Raw genomic sequence first — 19,560 nt, 5'->3', positions numbered from 1 at the left:
TGATCATGATTCCTCTCTACAAGTGAAGACTGAAGAATAGTTCTCGTACTTGCGTCTGAACTATCCGTGCACGGAACTGAACTTCTCTTGTCAAGAGCACAGGTACACATCAGGAAATAAAACACCGGATCGGACGGCCGTGATTGAGCGCGAGATCCGAGGCGCTGGTGGTTGTGCTGCACTGCTGCCGTTGGACTTCACAGGCGATGCATGCTGACTAGTCGTCTAGTCGATGTGCTTTGTAGGGATGGAAACGGATCAGATACGTATGGAATCGAATTCGGATAGTACGATTTACCATATTTTAATCCGAATACGAATACGAATCCGGATATCTTCGAATACGAATACGAATCGGATAGTTCGAATACGAATCCGCATTCGGATATCTACTCGATCTTCGAAATTCAGGTTGGAAATTTAATTTTTTGAAAAAATTTGACTGAAATTTGATAAAATTCGAATGAAATTTGTTCTACTTTGATTGGGCCGGAATTTTACAAATTTTGTTCAAAATTCATGTTGAAAATTTAAATTTTTGATCAAATTTAACTGAAATTTGACTGAAATTGTTCCAATTTGATTGGGTTGGAATTTCGTTCATATCTGAAATTTCTAAAACTTTAGCAAAATTTAGTTCCCTGGTTGGCGGATACGGATACGAATCGGATATATCTCGAATTCGGATATCCACATTTGAATCCGAATCTCGAAAACGAATTCGGATATATCCATTTTAGTATCAATTTCAGAAACGAATACGAATACGGATATCCATATTCACATTTTAACGGATACGGAATCGGATAATTCGGATTTGCTGCCATCCATTTCCACCCCTGGTGCTTTGGTATCACCTGTCGGCGGCCTGCCAGGAGACGTAAACGGGAGAGTGGTGGCGTACTTGAACGATCTTTTTTCTGTTCTGTTTTAGTCTAATCGTTCGGCCTTATCAGTTTTGGTGTAACCACTAACTTTTCGGCATATGTTCTGCTATGTAGCTACGGCATGCCTCAAAGTAAAAAAGAGTGAAAGGAAACTGCCGCCTTCACTTATAAATAAACATTCACCTTGTCATAAATAAACAGTTAACTATTTTAAACTTTAGCTACATATTACTTTTTATATATTGTGTTTACACATTTAAAAATGACACGAGTATAGTTGTCTCAGAAATAATTTCATAATATTTTATTAATATATTATAATACAAAGTAGGAGTCAAATTTGTATTTTGAAGATGTATCGATTCTAAAATGATATTTATTTTAAATTAAGGGAGTACTAAATAGGACATAGGTCATGTCAGATACGATATGGATTTGATATACTTTACTACTATTTTTATTAAAATATAGTTATAAAATTCATTTAATTTATGATATTATAAATTCATTTAAACTTTTCAAACTAAATATTTTAAAAGATATTAGTTAAAAAATTTAAAAGTATAATCGAATATTTTTTAAAATAACATATATTCATAACTGGTGGGAGTAGCTAGCTAGCTAGGTCGACGTAACAGATGCGGCGAGGAGAGGCGACGACGCGCACGTTGAACCGACAACGTAAACGTAACGTGGCTTCATTCCTTACTCGGTCCAACTAATCTACGCATGACGCCGTACATTATTGTGTATCGAGCTAGACGTTGGATGCGTTTAATATATACAGTATATGTGCCAACATGTCTCAACTTTATATTATATTGGAGACAACCAATGACGTCTGGTAGACAAATTAAAACTTCTTCCGATCCTATACTATTATTGTATGCTAATTAATTAATTTCATGAGGACGAAAATAAAATAAATTAGAAGAAAATATTAGCCGTTAACTCGACATTATTACAAATGGTACGGTGATGCAAATCATGCATGCATGTGAAAATCGCTGTTGGAACCAATTAATAGTCACGTCCAGTCATGTGCGTATGATATGCAGGGGGCAGTTGGGCGTTGGAACCTAAGCCTCAAGGCGAAGGAAGTACAATTAGGAGCTAGGCCGCTAGCTCGTCCAATCCGTGCACATGCTAGTCATGACAATGAACATCGCATGCTAATTCAGTTAGCGAGAACAATGCAAACCATGTACCACTACTCTATTAACATTACTCAATACATAAATCCTGGTAACATGCATGCATCAAATCAAAGAGGGAACTCCAGTACTATTTTCGCATCACCGGTAGTAGGGGCGGCCAGGGCTCCGCCCCCTTATATAAGCTCATTTTATCTAAAATATATATTTTGAGTATTACGTTTTTTAAGATATTTTAGTATTAGATATCATCAAGTATAATTTACTACACATGATTATTGTGAAAACATCTCAATAAAATGTTTTTGTCAAACTTTATCCATTTTAAACCGTTTGTTATTAATGGTCATGATTTATGTTAAATTATTCTACTCTTTATTGACCTGACCTCTAGGTAAATACAAATCTTACAACAGGTGATATTATATAATAAAGAAAGTAGTGAAATAAATTCTCCAAACTAACAATACATAAATGTATCCATAAAGGCTCATGAACAACATAGTCCACAACACCAAAGGGTACAAAAGGATCAGCATGGGGATATGCCACTTCACAAGCAACTCAAATGTGGACACGATCAAGACTTAGTCGTTAGCCTCACTGTCAGCATTGGTGAAGTTTGGATCTTCCTCTGAAATCGTAAGCAAGGGTGGGTACAAACATATATAGCAAGTGCCAACCCTTGCTCTACATCAAGAGGGTATAAATACATGCATACAATATTGATAATGATATGGCTATAAGTTGAATTTTGTGAAAATACCAAGTTTACACATGAAAGTGTTTATTTTCGTAAAGCAGGTTTTGTAAAAAAAACATAACATCATTATTAAATGAAGGAGGGTTTGGCCATGGTGGAAGATCATCAGGGCCTAAATTTTAATGTTACCAGACACCATGTCCATAGCAATCTATGGCATACTGCCGGGCCTATTTCTCAAAAACAGGCATATCTTGCCCACTTACACCCTGTTGCACTCTCGCCTCCGGACCTCTAGCAGACTAGCTAGCAGAATTTAGACTAAGACCTGCCACATACAGGATCGTATGGTTATACTGTAAAGACTAAGTAAAATATCACATCAACTCGATCCTTAATCAAACTAAGAAAAATGTCTCCACATTAAGTCTGCCATACATGCATCACTTAGACTCTCAAGGCATTCTTGATGAGAATCCTGATTTGCCCCAGCTCTAACACGTTCTCTATTGTTAATAGCTCTCTAGTGAGACTTCCCATCCCGATAACCCACCCAATACTAAGCATTGAGTTTTACACATTTCAAAAAACTAATTATGATTAAGTATGAAATAACAGAGCAATACACAGTTCTAAGCATACTAGTAATAAGAGATTTGTCATAGCGTAGTTAATATTGCCGAGATGATAATTCTAGAGTTATCAAGATAATATTTTGGTTCGTAGCAATCAGGTTGGCTAATCTACAATTAGGGCATAACTAGATCAACAATTTAAACTATACTAACAAATAATATATTATACAATTATTTGGTGGAAAATAGCTGCTACGGGCTGTGGTGATAAAAACTAGGTACAATATGATCAACGAGGGAAAACGGATTGAGACTTTCCTCTGCTGAAGTCCTCAAGAGGGTCCTACTCGAAGTCCTACGCTCCCGGCTCCTCCTCTTCTTTGAACGCTCCGGTCTCTAAAGAGCGGCACACAATAAACAAAATAAATACACACAAAAACATAAATAAACTCCAAAAAATATGAAATTGATAACAATGGATAGAATTTGAATTTAGATGAATATCAGCGAAAAAATCATCAAAATTGGAGGTGAAACGGGCTTCCAAAAATTAAATCTAGGAAAAAGGAAAAAGGTTACTGTTGGGAGCAGGTTTGTCGGACCATGGTTTGACTGGTCATGGCCGGAACAGTACCCTCACCAAAGTTGTGAGTGACGACAACCGATAGGAGAAAACGCAGAGAGATGATTTGGGCAGGGTTTTGGGTGCCAGGAGTGAGCGTGGGTCTGAGGGAGGGATCTCCACGCTCGGCTTGGCCGGTGAGGCACCATCGGAGGTCGGTGATGAAGGCGGAGACCGGCAGCCATGGTGGCTCGGGAGAGAGGGGTGAGGGGTTAGGCAGAGAGGCGAGGGAGGTGAAGGGTGGTCGGGTGAAGCTCGTCGCGTGGTCTAATTGACTGGTGGCAGTCTCTGGTGACGGATTGACGGCGACTGTCATCAGAGCGTAAAACAATGAGAGAGAGAGAGAGAGAGAGAGAGAGAGGAGTGGTGGATGGAGCTTGCCTCGGTGAGTGACGGTGAGGTGCTGACGGCGAGGGCGAGAGCGATAGCGGTTGGCGATGGGATCCAACGGCGAAGCTCCGTGTGCGGTACGATGCGTGATGGGTGGAAAAGTCAACACGGTAGCCGAGATAAATATCAGCAAAAGAATCATCGAATTCGGAGTTGAAACTAGCATTGTACGTTGTACCATCCATCCATGGATGTCAGAGAAAAGCCTTTCTTCTCCCAACTAGTGGTTGTGCCTCTCACTACTCCTTTGAACTCTTGGTCTGCTTTGAGATTCACACAAAGGATGAAAGTAGCTAGATTTATTCTCCCAAGTTTGCCCACATTTTGTTCTTTTTCCAAGTTTATTTCTATTTCGGGCAATGTCGGGAGGCGCCCATAGATGGATGGCACTAAATCCGTGTTCTGCCTGGTGCAGCTAGGTTCCAACTGATCTTGTTGCTATAGATCCATTTGTTTGCATCATCAGCTCCTGCACAAGATGTTTGTCATGCATGTTATCTATGCAAACTGACAACTGTAACTGGGATGGCATGCAGAACACGGATTGAGAATATAATACAACTAGGCGGTCTAGCCAATTGGCGAGTTCCGACGGAAGGTGCCAAATGGGGATGGATGGCCACCAACTCCAACTACACAGTGCATCAAAATTCCAATCATGACGCCAACGGTGTAGTATAACACACAAGAGATCACCAACAACGTAAATACGTAGCTAAAAGCCTAAACACCCTAGTTATAACTAGACTTTATTTAATAGAGTTCTACCTTTCAACTCCACATCAAATTTTATGTTTATAAGCTTAAATAAAATGATTTAAATTTTTATTTTTAATCTAAAATAGGAACAAGATCGTCCATTCAAATATCCCTAGTGCACAGCTTCAGCGCTATAAATTTTTAAGTTAAGAATACCCAACTTTGAGAATTTTTACAACTAAAGTTCTACCAAACGGAGCATTAGTTATGCACTACCGTGGGCTCAAAAGTAATAAGCATGGACATATCCAAACCAAGAAATTACAAATAGCTTGTTAAATGTGATTTATTAACCAATTTATGCATATCAATGTACCAAGAATTTATTTTGTGTGGATATTAATTGTTGAAAATTAGCAAATTGTTGCACAAGAAGGTTTTGCCACGCCACGTGCCTTGGTGTGGCAGCCCATTTAGCCATACCACGGTCTTGGGAGGTTTATTTCTGGAAAAAAATATAGCAGTTTTATTTTGGAACCTCCAGCTGTTGTTTCACTTACACCCGAAGTTGGGCCTATTTTGGGACGGCCCAATTCTACCAAGATCTTCATGGACGGGCCTGTATTTAAGTTTAAATATTAGCCCATGTATAAGGACCATGACGGGATTAGGCCGTCCCAAAAATGGGCCTTACTGTTCTTGGGCTCCCGTCCCGTACAGATTTTAACGATGAGCATGAGAAGCCTGCAAGTTTTGCATCAGTAGCATCTCGGGAGTTTTTTATTTTTATATTTTCTATCATTAATATTTAAATAAATAGATATTTGATGGTAATATTTGTATGAATAGTTATCTACCGTTCTCTAAAAGTGTTAAGCGGTAAGGATGTTATGGTGACAGTACCATCCCTTACCGCTCTTTCAGAAAACGAGTAGGGCCCATCCTGCGCCCGCCGGCCGTACCACCTCTTACCGCTTACTTAGAGGGTAGGTAGCCCCTTTGCCGCTCTCTCAAAGGACGTTTAGCCTCCTACACCCTCCTCTCACTGCCCTCACGTTATAAAAAGGCTAAAAATCAGGCAACATAGCCATTTAAATTTAGAAAAAAAGAAAGAGAGAGGGAGATAGCATGGCGAAGTCCTACTATTTTTGATTTGCGGATTTTGGATCTTGGTTTTCAGTAATTTTTCTAGACTTACGTTTTTATTAGTAATTAAAGTACCACTAGATCTAGGATTTAGCGTATAACAGTAGTTATATTATATGAGACCTAGGGTTTAGAAAGGTAATCAGAAAATGATATTTTTCTGTCTTTTGTAGTATATTATAAAAATCAATTTCAACATGATTGGATAGCCATCAAATGTATAGTAATATTTAGATAACGTAGTTTCGATTATGTAGATTTTACAGAATAATAATGTAGATAATAATTATAGATAATTAGAAACTTTATTAAGTAGATAGATGGTTAATTAGTTTAAATTGGTTAGTTTGCTTAGGAGCAATATTAATTGTAGTGAACTAAACATATTATTAGGTGATCATCGGTGTTGATAATTTTGTTAGAGTTTCGATAATTAGAAGTATAGTTTTCTGGTATTAACATTGGACATATTTTCGGATGTTTATAGTGATATCCGATAATTATATTTTTAGATATATTATGATGAATGTCAGATTAGTTATGGTCCTAGCATTGTAGGTCTCTCTGGATTTCAGCATGTCATCAAGGGACTTAGTAGAGCCAATGAGAGGACCACAGTGGGCGTGTGCAAGTGGCTGGTGCGTCATTATTAACTAGATCCCAGCAACGTAAGTTTAATCTGAGAGTTGTGCTAAGCCGTGCTACTCAGGGGTACTTCAGGGAGCTCATCCCGATTAATACGGCATCTATTTGGAGGCAATACGTAGATATCATGTGAACGTGGTCTCCCTCTTATACTGCTAGCTAAGGCGTACCAGAAAGATTCAATAGAGATAAACATTGTGGAAGCAGTAGCAGGAACAAGTCAGGCAAAGCAGACCCAACAACTATGAGGGATGAATAAGACATTGGGGATGTGTGAGAGATACAACCGAAGGGTGTAGCCGATGAGGGGAGCACATCCCTATCATAATTTAAGGGATGGAGAGGAAGGATTAAGAGCTAGAGTAAACCATTGCCGATAAGAATTTATCCGACGAGGAGGGAAATGCTTCTGTTCCTACATAGTGGAGGAATCAGAAATTTTTAAAGTTAGTGGTGAGTGAGGGTCATCAGACACCTTGGAAATATCATGAGAACAAGGTGTTCCAGGGTGCTTTGTACCATATTAAGGAGGCTATTATTGATGAAGTGAAATTCTGGTTGTTGTCTCTTTGGAGGTAGTCCAAGATTGTGAGGTCGAGCAAAAGGGAGTACAGTGTCAAGTGTTTGGTGCCTGATTGTCCGTGGCAGGTGCACACATTCATGGGGAAGTGGGTTGACTATCGGGAGTGCTCAATAGTTAGGGAGCATAACTGTCACATTGAGAAAATAGAGTTCTCCCACCGAAAACTGTCCTCTGCTTTTGTTGTCAATATTATGTAAGGAGAGATTATGGACAACCTAAAGTATGAGCCACGATCAATAATATGTGCTATTGAGGAAATATTTCAGTACACAATAAATTATGCCAAAGTATGGAGGGTGAAACATAAGGCTATTGAGATGAGGTTTGAGACATACGAAGATTCATATGATAAATTACCACATCAACTATCCACAATATATGCAACAAACCCTAAAAGTTACTTTGACATCAAGCATTACCCATCAATTGATGTGAAGTATAGAGGGAAACGAGTATTGCAACGCTCTTTCTTTGCATCTATGGCAAACATTAAGGTATTTAGGCACTGTCGACCCATCATTTGCTTGGGCAGGACATTCCTCACTGGGAAGTATAACGGACATATATTATGTGCAATTGTGGTACACGGGAACAACAAAGTCATGCCACTGGGATTTACCTTCATGGAGAGCGAGAATAGGGAGAGCTGGTATTGGTTCTTTGAGCGGGTCAAACATGCTATTATTTTGGATTGGCCTAATGTATGTTTGATTCATGATAGACATGTAGGACTGTTGCAGACTTTGCTAGATATGCAATACTGTAGTGTTCAATGATGTTTAAGAGCAAAGTGGCCTGACTTGAAGAGCAGGTGGTGCATTAGGCATATGGGTGTAAATTTTTACAGACAATTCAAAAGCAAGGACTTGATGAATCTTTTTAAGAAATTATGCAACCAAAACTAGCAGAGAAAGTTCAATGCTCTATGGGTAAGACTAGACGAACTAACCACAAAGCAGACAACTGAGCTAGCAGACACAGGAGATGACTCAGTTGCTCTTGGACCCATCCCAACAAATACTCCCTAGATAGTAAGGAGGTTAGGATCAGCTGTTAGGAACTTTTCGTAGTAGATACAAAATGAGCCAAGAGAGAAATGGATATTGATGTACGACACTGGAGGGGCAAGGTATGAGATAATGACAACTAATCTTGATGATATCTACAACTGGGTTATGCGGGGTATGAGGTCCCTCCCACTTGTTGAAATTGTTGAAGATATTGTGCATGGAACTTGCAGATATTTCATTGATCGTTACACAGCTGCTTCAAAGGCAATGGAAGGTAACCGTATGTTGTATGAATCAATGCTAAGTGAATACATGGAGGAGGCTACAAAGAAGACACATATGCACCACACCAATCAGGAGAGAACCGCGGAGCACAAATTCAGTGTCTTGTGCCGTGATAAGGGTCGTAGGGGTGGAAGACATGAGCGCCATGTGCAATAGTGTGTGCTTAGGATTGGAACATGCATCTATATGTGCCAGAAGCCACGATTGCTACACAGGTTGTGTATACACGTCATAGCTGCATGTGGGGAGCACAATATGCTACCCAGACAATATGTTTCCCACTACTTTATAAAGGATCAGATACTGAACATATGGAACCATGAGCTTTATGGCTACGATATTGTTGATATGTTTACAAGTAATCCAGGTCCCTCACGAATCGTTTATTTATCATATAATCCACAAGAACCACTATAAATTGAAATTCCTATTTCATGTTTGTTTCAACATGCTGATATCATATACGATATCCATAGGGATGCGGCTAGAACCATGGAGCACCTCAGGCAAGGGATGCAGCTTAGTGCGGCGGATGTAGCAGGATTTGTCAAGCGGGTTTTTGACAAGACCGCACGGGCCCTAAAGCTTACCTCATGCCGATTCACCGTAGACGTCGCCGGTGTTCCTTCTAGGTCAAGTTGGGTCCACACAGAGTCGTCGAGAAGATCTAATGTGCAATGAACTCCACCGGGATCGGCAGCCACACCACCACCTCGACCACGGCCTCCAGGGCCAGACACAACAAGTACATATTTTTCATACGCATGGCAGTTAGCGATATTATTTTGTTAATGATGCATTAATTTCAAAAAAAAAATATTAGATGCACCTACATACTTATCAACACTGACACCTAGACCATGGCCAGTGCTGATACCTTCACCGTTCACAGGCCTCTCAGGTAATAGGCGCCAATATACTATCGTATTCAATATATTCAATAGTATACCTAATATAATCACCCATCCACATGTTACTATGGTGATGAAGTCAGGACGTCTTCATCTGCACCTCGATCGTTCGGACCTCCACCGTTCGCACCCTACTTCAGCACTCATGCCTGGCCATCTACTACTACATATGCATACCATACATGTACAACATTGCATTTTATACTAATACATTCATTTTCACATTTACCATATCTAATAAAATTCATCCGTTCGCAGGCCCCTCAAGTGATTATACATGGACGACAGCAGGACCATCACAATCATCATACCCGAGTCAGGAGGCTAGGCCTGCGCCAGACCCCCCGTTCGACCTCGTGAGGGACTTCTTCAGGGCCACACCAAACTATGACGTCGTCACGTGGTCCTAGTTGCCCAGTGCTCCACTACCGACGCAGCAGACCTAGGAGTAGGTCTTGACACCTGTGATCGCTACGAGGCCTACCACACAGGTTGGTCCACCAGACGCCCTGACCTCCACTACCCTGATCTTTAATCTTTCTTGCCTCTATATCTATCGATTTGAAGAATTTCTTCACCCAGTGTTCATTTCCTTGGATCTAAGTGTTCCTTCTTCAAGTTTATCTTTTTATGGATATGACTTTTGAAATAGTGTTCTATAGAACTTTTCAATTCTATCCATGAGAGCCTTGTTTCGTGGGAGACTTTTATTATGATTTGTTTCTCTCCTTGTATTGCTTCTGCTCACGATTTTAAGGTGCATAGGTTAAAATCGTAGGAAGAGGTCATCTAAGAATTTGCTAAGACGTCTATCCATCATCTTTAGTCGTCATTCTTGATCTTACACCAACACCCAATAGTGTCTTCTGGCACATTGTAATTTGGCACAAGAGAGGATGCAAAAATTCTTGAGGATTATGAATCTGTCCACCCAATTGATCTGTTCATTGTACTGGTTCGTTCACCGTCGTCTGTATTCTCTTCACGATGACAAAATGAAGGCCAGCATGTACCTAATAATACTAGCTAGATTAGTGTATCAACAATGAAACCAAGTAGATCAAAACAAAAACACCAAATCAAAGAACCTTCAATTTGCAGCCGCTCTAGTAAATCAACAGGCCGGCAATGCTTCTATGCTCCAACAACACCACCACCAGAGAACTGAAAAAAAAACATGTGTTGCTCAAATCTGTACCCAATAACGAATCACTTGAGGAGCTAACAGAATCTATCTGCCAATGCAAATGCATTTGTTTGTTTGGCTCAGGGATCTGTATGGTTTTCTTTGGCACCAATATGGTATGGGCATCGACTCGTTCCCCGGCGTTACTGCTGGCGGAGGTGGTCGAGCGCCTGCGCCAGCGTGGGCGCGAACCGGTTGACGTTGTCAGAGTTAGCCGGAGAAACGACGCTGTAGAAGGTCACCGGCGAGCTCTGACGAGTGGTATCAAGAGCTAGGTTGCGGTTGCGGGCCGAAGATCGATCCCAGTGAGACATCGCTGTAGGAATCGTGACCGCGCGATCGAACACGCGCTCATGACGGGACCGTCGCCGCCACCGAAGGGCGACGGCAAGGAAGCTGCCAAGGGCGACGGCTCGAGCGGCACCAAGGAAGGCGTTGTGACCCAACGGATGATTCGTGAGGTGGCCGGCGGGACTAGCTACCCCGCTCTCACCAAGACCAACTACTCCGATTGGGCGCGCCTCATGAAGGTGAAGCTCAAGGCTCGGGCGCTCTGGCGAGCGATCGACACGGGCGATGTCGATCAGCAGGAGGACATGATGGCGCTCGATGCTCTCTGCAGCGCCGTGCCACCAGAGATGACCACCGCGCTCGCCGACAAGGCGACGGCGAAGGAGGCATGGGATGCCATCGCCACCATGCGCGTCGGCGACGACCGCGTGAAGAAGAACACCGCTCAGCAGCTGAGGCGGGAATTCGACCTAGCGACGTTCAAGGACGGCGAGACCGTCGAGGACTACGCACTTCGCTTGACCGGCATGGAGGCCACCCTCGCGACGCTCGGCGAGGTGGTGGAGGAGACCAAGGTGGTGGAGAAGATGCTCCGCAGCGTGCCGTCATGCTTCAAGCAGATCGTGCTGGCGATCCGAACGCTCCTCGACACCTCCACGCTCACGGTCGTCGATCTGACGGGTCGATTGAAGGCCGCGGAGGAGTCATTCGAGCCACCACCGTCGATGCAGCACGACGGCAAGTTATACCTCACGGAGGAGGAATGGGACGCATGGCGGAAGCGGCGTGAGGCGGAGAGCCAGAACGGCGGCGGCGCCAGCAGCAATTCTGCGCGTCGAGGCAAATCGCGGGGGCGCGGGCGCGGACGCGGCGGCGGCGGGGCGTCGTCATCCTCTGGACCGAAGAACTCAGATGAGTGCCGACGGTGCGGTAAGACGGGCCACTGGGCCCGTGACTGTCGATCCAAGCCTAAAAGGGAGCTGGCCCACGTTGCTCAGAAGGAGGAGGCCTCGTTGCTGCTCGTAAGGGCAATGCCCACACTGCCCACATCGCAGCCTCCGCAAGCGGCTCGCTCCGCGTCAGCGTCGCCAGCGCCGGTTCCAGCGCCACCGCCCGCTCCTATCCAGCTCGCGTCGACGACAGCCCCTCTCCAGACCTCACCGGCGCTCCCTCCGGCCGGATCCACTCCACCTCCGCGTCCGCCGGCGCCCGTCTCGGCCTTGCCGCCTGGGGCGCGGCCACCCGCGACGGTCTCACTGCTAGGGGAGCCGCGGACCCCACTGGTGGAGGCGCCGCCCGCGGACCTCCCACCACCGGGGGAGCTGCAGCTTGCAGTGCACTGGGTGGGAACGACAAAGATCGGACCACCCCGGGGGACTTCGGGTGATGGGCGCGCTGGCGTGGAGGCGCCCTCCCGCGGGCCTGTGCGGATCCGGGAGGAGAAGGTGTTCGTCCACCTCGACGCGGAAGAGGAGCACAGCGCCAAGTCATGGATTCTCGACACCGGGGCCACGAATCACATGTCGGGGTCCCGAGTGGCGTTCGCGGACCTGGATACAGCCGTGTGTGGGACTGTGCGGTTCGGCGATGATTCGGTGGCGCGGATCGAGGGCTGCGGAATGGTGCTGTTCGAGTGCAAGAATGGCGAGCACCGCTCCTTCACCGGCGTCTACTTCATACCTCAGCTCACGGCCAACATAGTGAGCGTTGGGCAGCTTGACGAGGTGGGGTACGGCATCAACATTGACTCTGGTGAGATGCGGATTAGGGAGCCTGGAGGACGGCTCCTAGCGAAGGTCGCGCGCGGGGTGAATCGGCTGTACGTGCTCGACATCAACCTTGCACGGCCAGTCTGTCTGGCGGCGCGCGGCGAGGAGAGCGCTTGGCGTTGGCACGCCAGGCTCGGCCACATCAACATGGCGGCGATACGCAAGATGGCGCGCGAAGGTATGGTTCGGGGTTTGCCTGCTGTCGAACAGGTGGATCAATGCTGCGAGGCGTGTCTCGCCGGCAAGCAGAAGCGGACGCCATTTCCGGACCAGGCGCTATGGAGAGCCGAGCGCTCTCTGGAGCTGGTCCATGGCGACCTGTGTGGACCAGTTGCACCGGTGACACCAAGCGGGAACGGCTATTTCCTACTACTCGTCGACGATCGAAGCCGATACATGTGGGTGTCCGTGCTGCCCTCGAAGGATCGAGCAGCAGCGGCCATCAAGGACTTACAGGCACGCGCGGAGGCGGAGTCTGGGTGCAAGCTGATGGCACTCCGCACAGATCGTGGCGGGGAGTTCACCTCAACGGAATTTATGGAGTACTGTGCGGCTGATGGTGTCCGGCGACAGCTGACGGCACCGTACTCTCCACAACAGAACGGCGTCGTTGAGCGCCGGAACGGCATGGTCGTCGGCACTGCACGCAGCCTGCTCAAAGCGAAGGGGCTGCCGGGCTGGTTCTGGGGCGAGGCGGTGAACACCGCCGTGTACCTACTGAACCGTGCACCGACGAAGAGCGTGGAAGGAATGACGCCGTTCGAGGCGTGGTACGGGAAGAAACCGGCGGTCCATCATCTGCGGACGTTTGGCTGCCTCGTCTACGTCAAGAACACAACTCCACACTTGAAGAAGCTGGAGGATCGTGGCCGGAAGATGATCTTCGTCGGCTACGAGCGGGGTTCCAAGGCGTACAAAGCGTACGACCCGGTCACGAAACGTGTTCACGTCACACGGGACGTGATCTTTGACGAGGCAGGCCAGTGGGACTGGTCTGGTGATGCTGATCAGGACGCTGAGGTGAGCCGTGGCGACGACATCTTCACCGTCGAGTACATGGTCGCCCCTGATCATGGCGGGCTGGTGGATGCACATCCGGCTTCCCCTGTATTAGCATCCTTGCCTGTGGCTGCCACACCTATGACGGCAGGCGCCATGACGTCGTCCCCGACCTTGACTCCCGTGGTTCAGTTCGCGTTGCCACCAACGGAGCCGGGTGACGAGCTGGATGCTGATCACGGCGACGACGACCCGCTGCGCTTCCGGACAGTGGACAACATCATCGGGCCTGCGTCCCCACCTGGGTACGCCGTGCGTGATCTGGACAGCGAGCAGCTGTTCGTAGTGAGCGCAGAGGAGCCAGCGTCACTGGCAGATGCAGAACGCCAGCCATGCTGGCGCAAGGCGATGGAGGAGGAGTTGCAGTCCATTGAGGAGAATCGTACCTGGACACTTGCTGAACTCCCACAAGGCAGGCGTGCAATTGGCCTTAAATGGGTGTTCAAAGTAAAGAGAGACGAGCATGGCGTGGTGGTGAGGCACAAGGCGCGGCTCGTCGTCAAGGGGTATGCGCAACGCCAAGGCATCGACTATGATGAAGTTTTTGCGCCTGTGGCGCGGATGAAAGCCGTACGACTACTTCTAGCGCTGGCTGCGCATGAAGGCTGGGAAGTTCATCACATGGATGTCAAGTCAGCATTCTTGAATGGTGATCTGAAGGAGGAGGTTTTCGTGGAGCAGCCACCTGGCTTCATCAGCTCTGGTCAGGAGCACAAGGTACTAAAACTTCAAAAGGCTTTGTATGGTTTACATCAGGCACCTAGAGCATGGAATCACAAACTAGATGAGAGTCTGGAGTCACTGGGATTTCAGAAAAGTCCCTCAGAGCATGCCATTTACTGCAGGGGAAGTGGTGCTGAAAGATTAGTGGTGGGTGTGTATGTTGATGATTTGGTAATCACTGGCACCAACAGCTGCAGCATCCGGAAGTTCAAGAAGCAGATGGCAGAGATGTTCAAGATGAGTGACCTAGGACTTCTCAGCTACTATCTTGGCATTGAAGTGAAGCAGAACTCGGATGGCATTCTCTTGAGTCAGGGGAACTATGCTACCAAGATCCTGGAGAAAGGAGGAATGGTTGATTGTAATCCCTGTCAGGTGCCAATGGAGGCTAAACTGAAGTTGAGCCAGGATAGCAAAGAAGCTCTAGTGGATGCTACAGTCTATAGAAGCCTGGTTGGGAGTTTGAGATATCTGGTCAATACTCGACCTGATTTGGCATTTTCAGTTGGGTATGTGAGCAGGTTTATGGAGGAGCCACATGAGGATCACCTTGCAGCAGTCAAGCACATTCTGAGGTTCATTGCAGGCACAAGAAATTGGGGCCTTCATTATCCAAGAGGAAGCAGTGCTCAACCTGAGTTGCTTGGGTTCAGTGATAGTGATCTTGCTGGAGACGTTGACAGCAGGAAAAGCACTACTGGGGTGATTTTTTTCCTGGGTGGCAGTCCTATTTCTTGGCAGTCTGCAAAGCAAAAGGTGGTGGCATTGTCTAGTTGTGAAGCTGAGTACATAGCTGCTGCTACTGCTGCATGTCAGGCTGTATGGTTAGCACGGTTGCTGGCTGATATTCTGCAGACTGAGCCTAGCAAGCCAGTGTTAAGGGTGGACAACAAGTCCACCATATCTCTGATAAAGAACCCTGTGCATCACGACCGGAGCAAACACATCAACACGAGGTTTCATCTGATCCGGGAGTATGCAAACAATGGGCAGATTGAGGTGAAATTCATTGGGACTGAAGAGCAACTAGGTGACGTTCTGACAAAACCTCTCGGCAAAGTCAAGTTCCATGAAATGTGCATCAGGATCGGTCTCCTTCAGGTTCAGTGAAACAAGGCTTAGGAGGAGAAATGTGAAATAAACCTTGTCCACTAGTTTAGCTCGTTTTTTGCTTAATCAGTTAGTTGGTTAGCTAGTCATGCGTGTAGCTGGGTCAATTCTGTTGCACGCATGCAGTGGGCTCTGAAGTGCGCCTCGTCCGCACGGGAGCGCGTCGTTCGCGCCACGACTCTGGCGTCTGGGATGGCATTCGCCTGAAGGAGTTGTTGCGTGCATGTCGGGCTGTACAGGCCACGACTTCGTCTTGTATTTTGATTACTTAAACAAGTTAATGGAGTACAGAAAAGGCTGTAAGTTACAGCACAAAAACGAGACCGTGTGTACTAGTCTTTTGACTGTGTTCTCGCGTGAGTTTCAGTGTGTGTATCTGCAGGTCGCCGGTGACCTTCTACAGCGTCGTTTCTCCGGCTAACTCTGATGTGGACGTCCTGCTTGCCGAGGTAGAACTCGGCGACCTTGTCCCAGCCGCTGCGGTGCACGGACTCCGGGTCATTGATCACCGGGTGCTCCGGCCCCAGCATCTCTAGCTAGCAGCGTGCTCTCCTCCGCGGCTACGCTGTACTCCAGGTACCTCATCCCCATGTCCGTCACCGGCTCGCCGAAGTCCTTCCTCGCCACGACCTCCAGCTTCCCGTACGGCACCACCTGGATCACCACCGCGCCCGCCGGCAGGGACACCGCGTTCGTCAGCCCGGCCCCGTGCACGCCCAGCAGCACGTCGAACGAGTTCACCGCGCGCGCCAGCTCCTCCACGGGCACGTCGCCGCGTGGGTCCATCACCACCGCCTCGAACCCCGCGGACTCCGCCGCGCGCGCGATCTCCTGCACGTTCACGAACCGCCGGTAGTGCGAGCTCCTTGTGCATGCGCAGCCCCACGGTGACGTGCCGGAAGCACCGCACCTGCTTGGCACGGTCCAGGTCCACGGCATCGTACTTAGATAGCCGCTGCACGATGGCCTCGTACTTGCCCAGCCACCACGCGCGGCTGGATGTTGCTGATCAGGAACTGGACCTCGCCGCCGTACCGCCGCGACGCCACGAACAGCGGCACCAGAACGTCGCTGAAGTCGTGCCAGTAGTTGCCAGTCAGCCCGCCGAGCGCGAATAACACGGCCGGCACGTCGTGGGTGACCGTGCACGCTGGGGCGGCCTCCTGCGGGGACCCGAGCTGCGTAACGGTGACCTTATCGACGCCGGTCATTGTCTTGCGCGAGTACGGACGGATCTTCCCCTCGCGGCGCTCCGACCAATTCGCCGGGACGAGAGTCACTGATAGAGCTGTGCCGTTGGTGCGGACATCGCCGTCGACGTCCCAGGTGTCGGAGTAGGGGTCGTCCGTGCTGCACACCACCTTGCCATTCTCTGTTGCACGTCAAAAAAGGGACAGGATTCACTGTGGTTTATCAGCGTAATTCATCGGCTTAATTCAACATCTCTGTGAACAAGGACTGATTAACTGAGCTTAAAAATGTGGCTTTGTGGTATTAATCAAGGTAATTATTTATGAGATATGTGCGGTGAATATTACGGTTTATTAACTGAACTTTAAGTGGGGCCCACGTGGCAGCCACGTTACAAAGATTATCAAAATTCAAAAACTCCATGCTATGACTGTATGCAAAATTGCTGCTAAATTTTCAACGGGCATTTCTCAAGCTTACGGAGATGAAGAAATCTAAGTGTATTCTGAACGGAAACTAAGGGTCATGCTATCCCTCGCGTCTGAAAAAACGATTTGATATAGCCAACGCTCCTCATCCATCGGATTTCAATCAAACGGTGCTGCTCGCTCCTCATGCCCTGTACACTGTTCTTCTTCTCCTCATCGATAGTGCTACTCGCTCCTCATGCCCCGCCCACCTCCATTGTCCGCTCCTCCTATCGTCGCACTAAACCGGCTCCGCTCACCCGCACCCCAACATCGTCCATTGGTCGTCCTCCGCCACCCCGCCGCTCCACCTCCACGCCCTCACCTCTCCCGCCTGATCAGCCTCCCTCCCTATGACCTCTTCTGGGTCTAACTACCCAAAAAACCCTCCAAATAAACCCCTCTCTTAACCCCCGCCAGGAAGTCATCGTCTGAGCACAACTCTAAATTTTAGGGCATATGAAATTTAGGAGGCGCTGGAAACTTATGGTGAACGGCATGAGAAGCTACCAAAAGAATCGTTTTGTTTTGGGGAACAAATATTTGGACATACCAAACGGTTTGGCGTCTGAGTCGTCGCTTTTCGAGGACTCCTCGGTTCGGACGGCACCGGACGTATCCTCGTGGGGCTCCTCCGCCTTTTCCGGCTCCCTTTTCTTCTCGCCCTCTGCATTCAGACTGAGAATGAACACTTCTCTTTCATCCATCCGTTCTATCAAAAGGAAATTCGGACCCAATCTTCCCAAACGCAGAAGTTCTTTCACGATTTTTTTAAAGGATGCATTGGGCATGAACTTTCCCTCGAATTTAATATCGGGAGGCATCGGAAACACGGTTCACTCTTCCAACATGTTGACATCGATTTCATCATCGTCATTGACTCATTTCCTTCTCCTTTTTACGATGAACTTGAGATTCATTTAATCTAAAAAACAGAGCACGCAAGTAGTTTGATAAAAAAAAAATGGCAGGAGCGCTCACCTGTGTCAAAGGGAGCTCTGATCACCTGCTTATCCGCAGTCCGTGGCCCTTTCGTTGTGACAGCGGCAGATTATACGAGGAAGAAGCAAGAACTGATCGTCAGTTAATGGACCAGATGCAGGACATAAGCATAAATATACAGTAGATGGATGGAACAGTGCTTGACGGTTGTGCAGGAAGCTTCTTCTTGAGCTGAAACGGAAGAAGGTTTCGTTACCGTTTAGGGCGCTGATGGCGAACTGCTGCGAGCAGGAGGACGAAGCCGACGACGAAGCCGACGTTGAGGTGCCTCTGCGCCCAGCTCCTCAGGCCCCTCCCGGGCTTCACCTGCCTGCCCATCGTCTATTCCTTCTTCTGCTTATCGTCTCTACTCTTCAGTATGTACTTGTATTATATTTTTTTTTTTCTGGAGCCGCTGACGATGGACTGGTTGAATCCTTCAAGGTTTTTGGGAGTTCGAGAAAGAATTGCACGAGGGTTTCCTGTTTCTTCTTCTTCCCTTCTTGCTTCTTCCTTGCTTACATGAGAGAGAGAGAGAGAGAGAGAGGCTTTCTTTCTTGCTTTTGTAGCTGACCTCTCTGAAATCTGAATCAGCTGCTTTGCTCCTGCTGGGTGCAGACGAGACCAGGCTAATCTGGTGGAGTAATTAAGTGCGCAAATGGTGGTTGACTCCTACCAGTGACGAGGTGCATGCGAGGGTTTTGATCGATCGGGTTCGGGTCTTAACCTCACAAGCACAGCACGCAGATCGTTATAATTGAACGGAAACAGTGAGCATTTCCGTTCCGTCTCTTTTTTTCTCCCGAAACTGGTGTCAATCGAATTTGCCCGCATCTGCATCTTGCAAACCGCTAGTTCTATCTTGCGAAATAAAGAAGTTCTAGATTTGATTGTCGATGGATAAAAAGATTGGCCAAATGAACACTGTTGCTATATTTGTGTGATATACTTTCATAAATATATCTATCATTTGTAGCAACCTTGTGTGATATGGATTAGCGCATGAAGCTAGTTTCAAAACAGAATTAGCGCACAAAGTGGTGTTTTTAGACCTCGAAAACAATGTCTACTTGAGGGCTTATTACATTTTTTGAGGCTCTGAGCTTATGATTTCTTGACTGTTACTTAAACTGTTGTCTGATGAACGGTTTTCATGTTTTTGATTGTTAATAG

The 19,560-nt window shown here is 47.0% G+C and overlaps 1 pseudogene; it reads right to left on the bottom strand.

The window, feature by feature from the left end:
* Window positions 1–10,939: 10,939 nt before the first annotated feature.
* On the bottom strand, window positions 10,940–18,739 carry LOC133930813 (beta-1,2-xylosyltransferase XYXT1-like; annotated as a pseudogene).
* Between the last annotated feature and the right edge of the window lie 821 nt (window positions 18,740–19,560).

The sequence above is a fragment of the Phragmites australis genome, chromosome 1, assembly GCF_958298935.1.
Source record: "Phragmites australis chromosome 1, lpPhrAust1.1, whole genome shotgun sequence".
Taxonomy (NCBI): Eukaryota; Viridiplantae; Streptophyta; class Magnoliopsida; order Poales; family Poaceae; genus Phragmites; species Phragmites australis.
Note: the sequence above shows the minus strand (reverse complement) of the source record. Positions and strands in the feature narration are given on the sequence as shown.